The 10,603-nt window shown below is 41.5% G+C and overlaps 1 long non-coding RNA gene across 2 annotated transcripts; it reads left to right on the forward strand.

The window, feature by feature from the left end:
- Window positions 1–3,711: 3,711 nt before the first annotated feature.
- Window positions 3,712–9,552, forward strand: LOC110362724 (uncharacterized). 2 transcript variants are annotated; one of them, XR_002420321.2, is made up of 5 exons: window positions 3,716–3,973; window positions 4,500–4,588; window positions 5,671–5,849; window positions 6,906–7,638; window positions 8,111–9,552. It is a non-coding gene; the product is annotated as an uncharacterized LOC110362724 (long non-coding RNA). The 2 variants fall into 2 exon arrangements; XR_010467690.1 differs by having other exon boundaries at window positions 3,712–3,973; window positions 5,671–7,638.
- Window positions 9,553–10,603: the final 1,051 nt, after the last annotated feature.

Raw genomic sequence — 10,603 nt, forward strand, 5'->3', positions numbered from 1 at the left:
TCCTTTGAACTCCCTTGTGAGATTAAAAAAAAAATACTCCAGTTAACACTCCCTCATTTCATTTTTAAAGGTCATGCTTAGAGCTGGCAGTTGTTATAGGAGCTGTCCTCTGTAAAGAAAAGTCTTAACTAACCGGGCACAGACTTAACCTCACCATCGAAAAACTAACATTGTCACTAGGATATGGAGAAACCATGGTGAAGAACTAGCAACAGCCAGACCACGGCAGAATGAGCAGTCGGCATCTGCTCGGTGGGCCTTTATCATGCAGTGTTGTATGTACGATTCAAAATGCACAGGACGATTGTTGAAATGATGTAGACAAATTGACTCAAATTAGTTTAGCATGGGCCATGCAAAGTTTAAGCTTGTTGAGCCCAGACACATAGCAACAGCCGCCGCCGTCCTTCGGAAGGCCGTGCGTTGGAAGCGCTAGCAGAAAAGCGGTATTCCAGCCCATGTTCGCAGGGTTTGCTTTTGAGGCTGCTTGCTTCTTTTCTTTTAATTTTGCCCGGCTCTAGAAAGTCCTGGCAGAAGCGATCCCTGCTGAAGACTACACTGGCACTGATAATTTTATAGAAGTACTTGGGAGCTTTAATGTCATTTTATACTTCCTTAATCTTTTGACTGTTGCTTAATGACACACAAATCCCCAAAGAACTGGGGGGGGTGGAAGATTAAAAGGATTTTGAGATTGTGCTCTCTGCTTTCAGTCAAACTGTCCCAAATCCTGCCAGCACAATTCTCCAGTGGCCTATGACACCCCTCCCCAGACCACCAGGAGTGAGTTTCTTATTGTATTTACAGTAATCTAATTACAACAGTTCTTCAATTCACAGCCAGCTTTGGTATACAGACTTTAGCAAAAACTCTCCTCAGTGCAGACTGCAAACTTTAATCTTTTAAACTAACACACCCACAGAACCCCCCCAAAAAAGTTCTGAAATGCCTGTGTAAGCTACTAAGTTGTGTTCACCCTCCCACGCTCGCCCACGCTTCTCTCATCTTTTTGTTAAGTTTTCTTTCATACCAATTTACTGCCTAAAGGTAATGTGAGAGTTCCTAAGAGATAATATTCTGTAAAGTTATAAAATGGTGGTAAATACAGGTTGCCTGCCAGAAAACCTCTTTTAAAAAAGGTATTTTTCTAAATATGTGTAGTTCCCTTAATTTTTTTAATGTCTCCCTGTATTTCTGTAGTTGAAGAAGCAGCTACATAGAGCAAATAAACACTGAACATTTTACTTAAAAATGAAATAGTGTCTCAGCTTAAAATTGTCATTGCCCAAAATAATTTGATGCAAATCTTAAAGCTTATTAACTTTATTTAGAAGAATCAGATGACAAAAGTAGACGGACTTTGTACATAATAAAAATGTCAAGAAAATGAAGACAGAAAAGAGCATTTATTATGGAGCAAAATATAAAACAAAAGTAGAATCTGCAATGAATTAGCAAATCTGGACATTCTTAGTGTGCCATTGCAGCCATCTAGCTATATACACAAGTATTGCACTATTCAGTTTTATTTCTGTCACAGGTTTCCCACTTAAAACTTTTACAATAATACTGGGTTTACCAATACGTCTCTTGTGGAAGTTTGAGGGAGCTTTTCTTCCAGTTTGGCATTTGACTCTCGGAGCTGAGCTCACATGAAGTCTAATCTCAACCTCAATTGAGTTAATAAAATCTTTAGTCCTTAGGAATGATTTTGGTCCAATATTGCTATAAAACGTAGGTCTCCCCCATTACTGTGTCCTTCAGAAGATGTACAGAAGGCAGAAATACATGTATGCTGTTATTTTATTTAGGAGTATTTCAAATTCTCACTTTTGACTTAGATATCCATTTGGTTGGTTTCCATGAGGCTGGTAAATAGTTTGCTTTCTAGTATGTACCAGCGTTCCTTGTCATGTCAGAATTGTTTTAACACTTAATTCCTCCTGTTGAGGTTCACTGCTATGCAAGCTGAAATTTGCTGGACAGTCAAACCTCAGCTCCTTCCTACTGTTTTCTGAGAACCTTGAACAACTGGGAACATAGTAGTGTCTTTTCCCATCTCACATTCACTCCTGATAAACTACTTCTAATGCACTTTTGCGCTGTTTCCCTCTGAGCAAACTGGCTATGGTAAAACTTGATAAATGAAACACTTACTCAGTTTGTAAAATCTTTAGGTTTCTAGATAATGTGTATGCTTTGCCCAGTCCAAAGAACTCAGAATAATGAAATAGCTTTGAAAAGGTAATATGAAAGAGTAAGAGACAGCAGCTGCTTGGAAACCTCCCAACTTTCAGCAAAGCGCTTTGGAAATGACAGATTGTATGTAGTAGTCTATTTCTGTGAGATCTACTTTAAATTTTAATCCCTAGGATAATATATCTAATCCTCACAGTCCAGTAATTTATCGGGTTGGACAATGTACAGGAAATGCTCCTAGCCCTATAAAAACAAAGCTCTTTACAGATTTGGGAGATACGTGAGGGTCTTGGTCTCTCCTAGTGAAGGGAAAACACATTGTGTTGCTGCAGAAGGTGTGGAGCAGGGAAGCCCGAAGTGTACTAATGCCATCTGCTGGTTTGATTAAAAAATAGGACCCTCCAACCACCGCTGCTGCTCTCTCTGAAGGTGGATGTGGAGGGGCGGATTTCATTTCACGTGTTGGCATGAGCCAGGCACATTGTTCCCTATCTAAAGCCATGTCAACAGAAGAAGAACCAAGCTGAGATTATATAAGACAAACCTGCCTTCATGTGTATGTCTGTGCTCGAGCATGATGTTTGTTTAATGCTTTGTGTCATCAGGGCTTAGATTAGGAATAATAGGCACCTGTGCTTGCAGTTTTGCTGAATATCATGTTTAGATGTACTAATCCTCCTGTAAGTTTGTAGTCATTAGACTATCTTTTTGTTGTTTACATGCAATGCTGCACAGAAAGGGTTCTGCAGAGCAAAGCCAGCTTTAGCCTGGCTGATTTCATCTCTGGGTTTGTACCCAGCTTTCCTCTTCAGGGCAACAATCCGGTGTGCTCCAGAAGGCAGTCTGAGCTGCCCAGGAGGGTCTGGGGGTGGAACACACCTCTACAGGAGCTTGTAGCTTCTGTGAACTTCTCCTTAGGGTCAAAGTGAAAACAACAGCGAAAAAAAAAAAAAAATAAATAAATATATATATATATATATATATATATATATATATTTAATTAAACCATAGAAGAGAGTCCAAACACATTTGCAGGGGTTAAACCATTATGAATTTTAGAAATATTTAACGAGTACTTTAGGGTCTATCTTCTCAGCACACTCCTGCAGAAACTGATAATTCAGCCTGAAGTATGATGCTAAAAGGCAATCTCTGCCTGAATACAGTCAAGCCCATGCTTTGTGTAAGTGCTGGCAGAGACCCATAACCCATCTACATTTATAGTGATAGGCAAAAGAATCAGGAAATAAAAACTAGGTATGGCTCCTCACCATGGCTTGTCCTTCCCTCCTGGGCTCAACTCAAAGTCCAGGTGGAGAGGAGGATGGTTCCATGCTAGGTTTACCACTAGGTTTCGGCACAGTGTGAGTCCTGCTTTTCCTGAGCCTCTCACATCTGGCAGAAAAGTTGGCAAGAGATAAACCCAACCTGTCCTGTCATTTCTTCTTTTGTGAGACTAAACCAGAGAAGCAGCCTGCTGCTTAGGCACTTTCCAGCTCACACATCAAATTCTTTGAAGAAATACCAGATCACAGTTGGAGACAGTGCCCTTTGCCCTTTATTGCAGCAGTGCATGGCACAACCTTTCCAAATTGGACACAGACCTCCAAATTCTCAGGATTTAAAAAATACTGGAAGTCACATGGGCTTAACTGGCCTTTACTTGCCTTCTGGCTCCTGAGCTGTTAAGATTTACATGCAACTCATTCTCTCTCCACAGCATTGCTCCAAACACCATAAGGTATCAGCACGGATGGAACAGCACTAAACCAGGGTGAGTGATTTTGTCTGTATACAGATGAGACTCAGTTGGGGGGGGTTACTAGGGGGAATACTAGGGTGTTTTTAGAGAGAATGTTTGCAGTTTACGACCTAAATTATCATATTGTCATTTTATAACCAGTGAGTAGTCAGAACATTCCCTTTCTGTGTGTTTACTTAATTCTCTTGGGTCTACATATTAACAAATGGCACCATCTCCTTCACAATCCCCCGTCGCGGCTGAGACGGACAAACGACATGGACCAAGTTCTTTCAAGATGAAAGTAATAGATGCCATTTATTGCTACAAGTGCATTTTTATACAATTCTACCAGTTCATGTGTCTTTTGACTATTGGTTACAAGTTACAGCACTAACATCTCATTGGTTAATTTTTCTGTCATCCATGTTATTCTTCTATCCCCTTCTCTCTCACGGGTACATCTCTCCTCTTTCCGGATACTCCTTTACTCCCATCCTTCTCAAGGGTAAATCTTAATATCTCAAGGCTGATCTCTACTCTCATATTTTCTGTCAAGGATTCCACAGACCCGCTGCAGTTTCCCACGCTCCCCATAGTGTACAGTGAATATGAAGCACTATATTTTTCCAAGGATGATACATTCTGGTGAGGCTTTACCTGTTTCATGGTTCTACTCAGAAAAAAATGTCTTTTTTTAAAAAAAATATATATATTCCAGTTACTTCATATTGTTCAGAAACGACCCATAGCCAAGCAAGCTGAGAAGGCTGTCATTATGTAGTGCCTGAACTCTAAAACGGGGTCAAAGCTGACAGGGCAGCCAGCGATGGGAGGTGGTTAATGACGGGTCAATGATGGGATCTGACTAATGAAGGGAAAAGGATTGCAAAACTGCAAAGTCACTGAGTGCACTACACGGCAGATGAAAACTCTGTAAGTCCTTGTAACCTCAAACCTACAACCACCTTTTTGTGCTGCTGCTCCTCTTCCTGGTAGCCCAGCAAGAATTTCCAAATCACCCGTGGCAGGATCTTGCGGAGCTGCAGCTCCCACCATGAGATTTCAGCCTGACACCACCTGTGACAGCCAGGCTCTGTCTGCTCCACAGGATGTCAGAAAGCTGTACTGGGATGTCCCCTAAGCAAGGACAGCAATCCTATCACTTCTTTCCAAAAAATGGAGTTCTGTCTCTTATAAAGGCTGTTAACTGAGTCAGTCTGGTAAAATGCAAGTAATGAATTATATCATCATCATCCTCACCATCACTGTTATTGTTTTTATTCTCTTCTTGAAAATGAAATAAAGCAAGTATAGGATTTTATTAGAAAAATGGGGGGAAAGGAAGAAAACTATACTCCACACAGACACAAAAGGTACAAAACCGTTGTGAAGAATTCAGATCTAGTTGTGCATGGGATTGTATTTGGCAGCGTTCAGAAGGCCAGGTCCAGGGTTTGTGAAACTGTCTGGCCTCCTCTACTTTGGAATGTTCCTTTTATCCCCTCCATATGCCAGCTATAGGTATAAAGCAATCAGGCAGAGATCAGGCACAGCATTAGAAAGCCACAAGCTCATCAAGCATTCACTTCTTAGCAGTGTCGATATTATCTTACTTCTTATTTGAAGTAGGTGATTTGTAGTTCAGAACTGAAATGAGGGTACTTTTTCTGAGTATTCCCACCCCTATTTTACAACTCCTTGTTTCATATTTGTCTTTCTGTTTGTAGGAATAAACACGGCAAGAGCAAGAAGAGTCTCTGGCACCTCACTACTGCAATTCACACACCTTGAGGACTAGTGGCAATCTGTTGTCTCTCCTGATTAACAGCTGGCGATGATCAGATCATTTACTAGACCTAAAGACAGATTGTGGGATGTTTTATCATTATGCTGCCACCTCTGAAAGGTACCAAGATAAGCACTTGCTTATCTATAACCCTGTAATTAAATAGCTGTAACAAAGTATGGAGATACCTGCTTGATTTTCCAAATGTCTCATCAGTCCAATGGGAAGAATAAGGAAGCAGAGCAAGGAGTTTAATTAAACTGATGGAAAGTATGTACTCAGCTCTGCAGAGATTGTTTGGGAGACAAAATCAAGGAAAGAAGCGCTCAGTGCCATTAGAGACCTGGGTTTTATCTTTGCTTTGTTTGTAACCTCAGAAACATGGGAGGACTACTTGCTGTGTAGGTTTGTAAATCTGATAATGTTAATGTTTTATTTCATAACAAAAATGGAGGCATGGTAGAGATAGACTTGAGGAGTGACTTCACGCTTAGCAAAGCTTGTTATTTAAATGTCGGTCTCTTGGAGGAGGTTCCTGTGCCAACAATTTTCTTCAAAGGTTAGACACTATGAAAGTGGGTGAACACACACCCACTTGTTACTCAGTCAACCTTACACCTCCATAAAACAGAGCAAAAAGCTTGCGAAAATGCCGTAACAAGCAGAGCACACAGCTGAGAAATGGCAACAATGACATTTTATTTAAAACCAGATTAAAAAACCAAACAGTCACAAAAGAGTTGCTGCACTTCTGTGCAGCGTGCCACACCTAGAAGACTAAACAACAATATTCTCATCTATACCTATTTATTCAAGGTAGGGACCTGACCTTTCCAGGCTCACTTTTTTCAGCAAACTTGACTCATGCTACTCATGACTGCTCATATTTATAAGACTCGCAAGTTTGGAACATCAAATAATTGTTGATAATATAAAGAAAATGTGATAGGAGGAATAATACTGTTTCGTATTATGTAACTATATTTTTTTTAAGACTCTGAGAAATCACTTCAATTATTTTGATCATTTTCCCGTCAAAGGTATGTTTTTTAATTGGCCACTGTACTTCCACAGATATGAAGCTTTTCTGTGATCTTTGTGACAAATCTTAATGAATGTATTAAACCAGGTACTATCCTTCTACCAAATAATATTATTGTAACTATTTTGTTCCAGGTTTGTCAACATCCACTTAATAATTCTCGGAGGAAATGCCAACCCTGCAGGTTGAGTAACAAATCCAGATTGCTTCAGGGGTTGGGTGGCTTCCATCTTGTCACTTGACCCCAAAATGACACTGTGGCCTGACCTATAATATGAGGACAATAAAGTCTATTCACCTTTGTAAACACTGGTGCAACATATGGTCTAACAGCAGTATGCAAATTTAAAATCTTAATTAAACTGAGGCAGAATGCCAAGTAATCACAAAGCATACAGTACTTGAAACAAGCTCATTAATACCTTTGGTGTTGGAACCAGTTTTTAATGGCTCAGTAATGAGCTGACAGTGCTATCTGCAAAACCATGGTTCTTAATAATTTTTTAAAGTATGTAATTATATTGCAATAATTGCTTGAACTTGTATGTGCACATGTAACAAAAAAGATACCTCCAAACAGTTAATAGCGTAAGACTTAAAATCTGTTCTTACTTATTTTAATTTGTATTAGTATAGCTCTGCAGTCAGCTGTGTTATAAAAAAGAAATGAGGATACTCTGACTTTTCTGTTGGTACCCAGCACTGTAGTGGCACTTCAGTTGTATGTTTGATGTGTTGCTTTTGGGTCCATCAACCAAAACCATCGTACAACCAATCCATGTCTCTGACTTTCTTCCCTTGAGTGCTACAGCCACCCAGTACTCCTAGCAGATGGACAGCTTCATTTTCGACAGGATGCATCTGCAGGTAAGGCATCACACTTAATTGAGCATGTCTCTTCATAGGCAAAGAAGACACTACATATGTTCAAGTGGAGCACACTGTTCTTTCATTCCAACCTGGTTTTGTTAAGTAAGACAATGTCGGCTAGGGGCTTCACTACCAAAAAATGTCAGATATTATTCTCCCTCTCCTCTTCCAACAGACTATCAACCTAGGTTATCTACTCAGGGAACCCATTTTAAAGCCCTGAAGTAGAATTAGACTTCTAATTTGCAAAAGCACGGTTCTTGCCTAATCTTTCTCCACTGTTATACCACAGACACGTCTGTGATGGGGATGTATTCACACCTATGGCAAACAAGTTAGGAGATGCATCCCAAAAGATCCAGCTCTGGTCTTCACCCTCAGCTGCTACACTTTATTATCTCTAGAAATGAACCAAATAAAACAGCACATGCAGAACCTCACGCACGTTCTTGTTGCGCTCCTCATGCAGGTCTCCTGTTGAGCAAACAGTCCAGCTGGAATTTGCTGTCTGCTCTTACCTGAAGACTTCACCAGACTTAAGAGCCCAATGCTCTCCCCACAGCTTTGACTTCTCACAACGGCTACCTACAACAGGGAAAATGAAACTGTGAGGCCTAAGAGTTCAGGAGATGCACATTGCATTTTAAATTAAGTTCTGCACTGAAAGAGAAGGACTCCTTCCAGGGCTGTGTCCCAAATCTACACTGAATCCAATACAGTGAAACTCCACCCTGGCTGCAGTTCCCCACTGCTACTGCAGCAGAAGCAACCACAATTATCATAATTGAATACAAAATGTATATATTTTGACCGCACTTCAATTATTTTCTGCATCTGTAATCACAGTGGATTCATAGACAAAACCTAAAAACCTATAATCTAAATGAAGGAACCACTCCTTCACAGGGGAAGACTGTATGTTTTTAAATTGTCAACAAGATGTTTATATGCTATTTTCAGTGAAAGAAGGTTATTAATTTCTCATAAAGACTAAATACTAAAGAAGACTTTACTGAACATACCAACAGTGGACCATCTTTGAGACTATTTATGAAGGAAATGTTCAATGCATAAAAAATGAGAGCAAAAATAGTCACAATGACAACATCTCTGCAAGCAAAACCTTTTCCTCACCTTCAGTGTGGGTTTAGCAAAGTACCAGGGACACCGCTCATTTGTTTTCTGTTGTTTGCAGAGATGTCAGCCTGAAGTTATTTCGGTTATTACACCTGCCAGTGACACTCTACCGCCAATGGCTGTGGTATTACGAGGAAGTTGGCTCTTCTGTTTGCTCAGCAAAACGCTTCACCAACCCAACTCCTCCTGTGCCACCCTTCCAGAGTTTGAAGAAGAAGATATTTTAATCTTTGCAGTGCTTTTAATTTTAATTTACTGGGAAGCAAAACATTCTTCCGTGCCTCGTGCTTTCATGTTTATGGGTGAATGATTCTTACAGAGAAAATATTCAAGCAGCAACTCTTTCTGCTCCTACTAGAAACATGAAGCTACAGGCCTTCCATTTGAAGCAGAGCACCCCCCCTGCATACGCCTGGGCCCTGGGGCAAGGGGTGAGCCGCAGCTATACAAAAATCCCCTTATCTTGAAGACCAAAAAGAAGATAACAGTGGCGGGCGCTGTCTGTTAGTATCAGGGAGGTAAACACGGTTCAGAAGGTCACGGACCCATCCTCCCAGGTGGAACTCACAACCCCAGAGCAGGACCTCTGTGTGCCTGTGTAGTACATCCAAGGAATGCGACTAACTCATGCCCCTTGTGTGCCTTGCATGTCCCAATGTGCACCCACCCAGACGCCACCCTTGGTTTTCCACTTGGATTCTCCTGCATTCATGCTTTCGCCCGTGCAGTGCCAAACTAAAGAACATGGTGCATATTCATTCAGTGACACAGAAATATTGAGTCCTTTTATCAGCAAACCTCTCCGAGGCTTGTGTAGCTTTGCTCTGATGGGTCACGTTGATGTTCCTGCAACTGTCCAGTGACGTCTGACTGGATCTGGACTCCCCAAGGAGGACAGATCTCTTTCACCCTCATCTCACACCTGTGTTCTGTCCCTCTTTGGTAATCCCAAGGTAAGCTGCTGCAGCAGGGACTGACAAAAGAGCCTGGAAAAGGCCTCCTTAGACAGATCTCTGAGGAAACAGGCTGCTCCTTTGTATTATATTTTCCACACAGGAGCCAAGTTCACACTTCAGACAGGAACTAATGATTTTAGAGAAGTCCAGGAAAGATGATTCTCCATACATGCCTCTTCTTAGAGAGGAGGGTTGAGCAGAAAGGTGGCAGTCAAGCACAAAGCTGGATGGAGGAAGCAGGGGTGGTATTTTGCCTGTGCAAGGATTCTTTTAATCTTGTGAAGCATTTCATGGGGTATTTGGTATTCCTGTGATGCTGAGAGGAGTTCTGTTTCTAAACTCACACTCAAGGTACCTAGGACTTCCCTCTCTCCACTGGCTACCCAACACTTCCTTGATTAACAAACCTGAAAGTCACTGTTCATCTCCAAATATTCTTAGGGATGCAGAAGGAGAGGTACCAAAGAAGGCTGCGAGCACCAGAAAACCTGTCTTTCCCCAACTATCTGTGTTGGTATAGTTACCTAGAAAGCCATGCCCTCAAACCAGCATGACAGCTTTATTCCCTACAGGTTGCGTGCAGGTAGCTCCACTCAGATAATAGCTGGGAGAAAGCATGCAATGTGAATGCTGCTCAGTGTAAACCTAGATCCTTCAGATTAGCGTAGTGGCTTCACACCACGCTGCTGGCACCGCGCTGCTCCTTGCACAGCTGGGGTGCCCAAAGGGTGCATCGACTCACCCAGACCTCTCCACCAAGGTGCTCCCCAGCAGAACCGGGTGCTGCAAGTCAAACTCCTGCACCCCACACCACCTCGGTCAGTGATAGCAACGCTGTCCTCCCTTATCTCCTCTGCCCTACCACTATT

The sequence above is a fragment of the Columba livia genome, chromosome 1 (assembly GCF_036013475.1).
Source record: "Columba livia isolate bColLiv1 breed racing homer chromosome 1, bColLiv1.pat.W.v2, whole genome shotgun sequence".
Classification (NCBI taxonomy): domain Eukaryota; kingdom Metazoa; phylum Chordata; class Aves; order Columbiformes; family Columbidae; genus Columba; species Columba livia.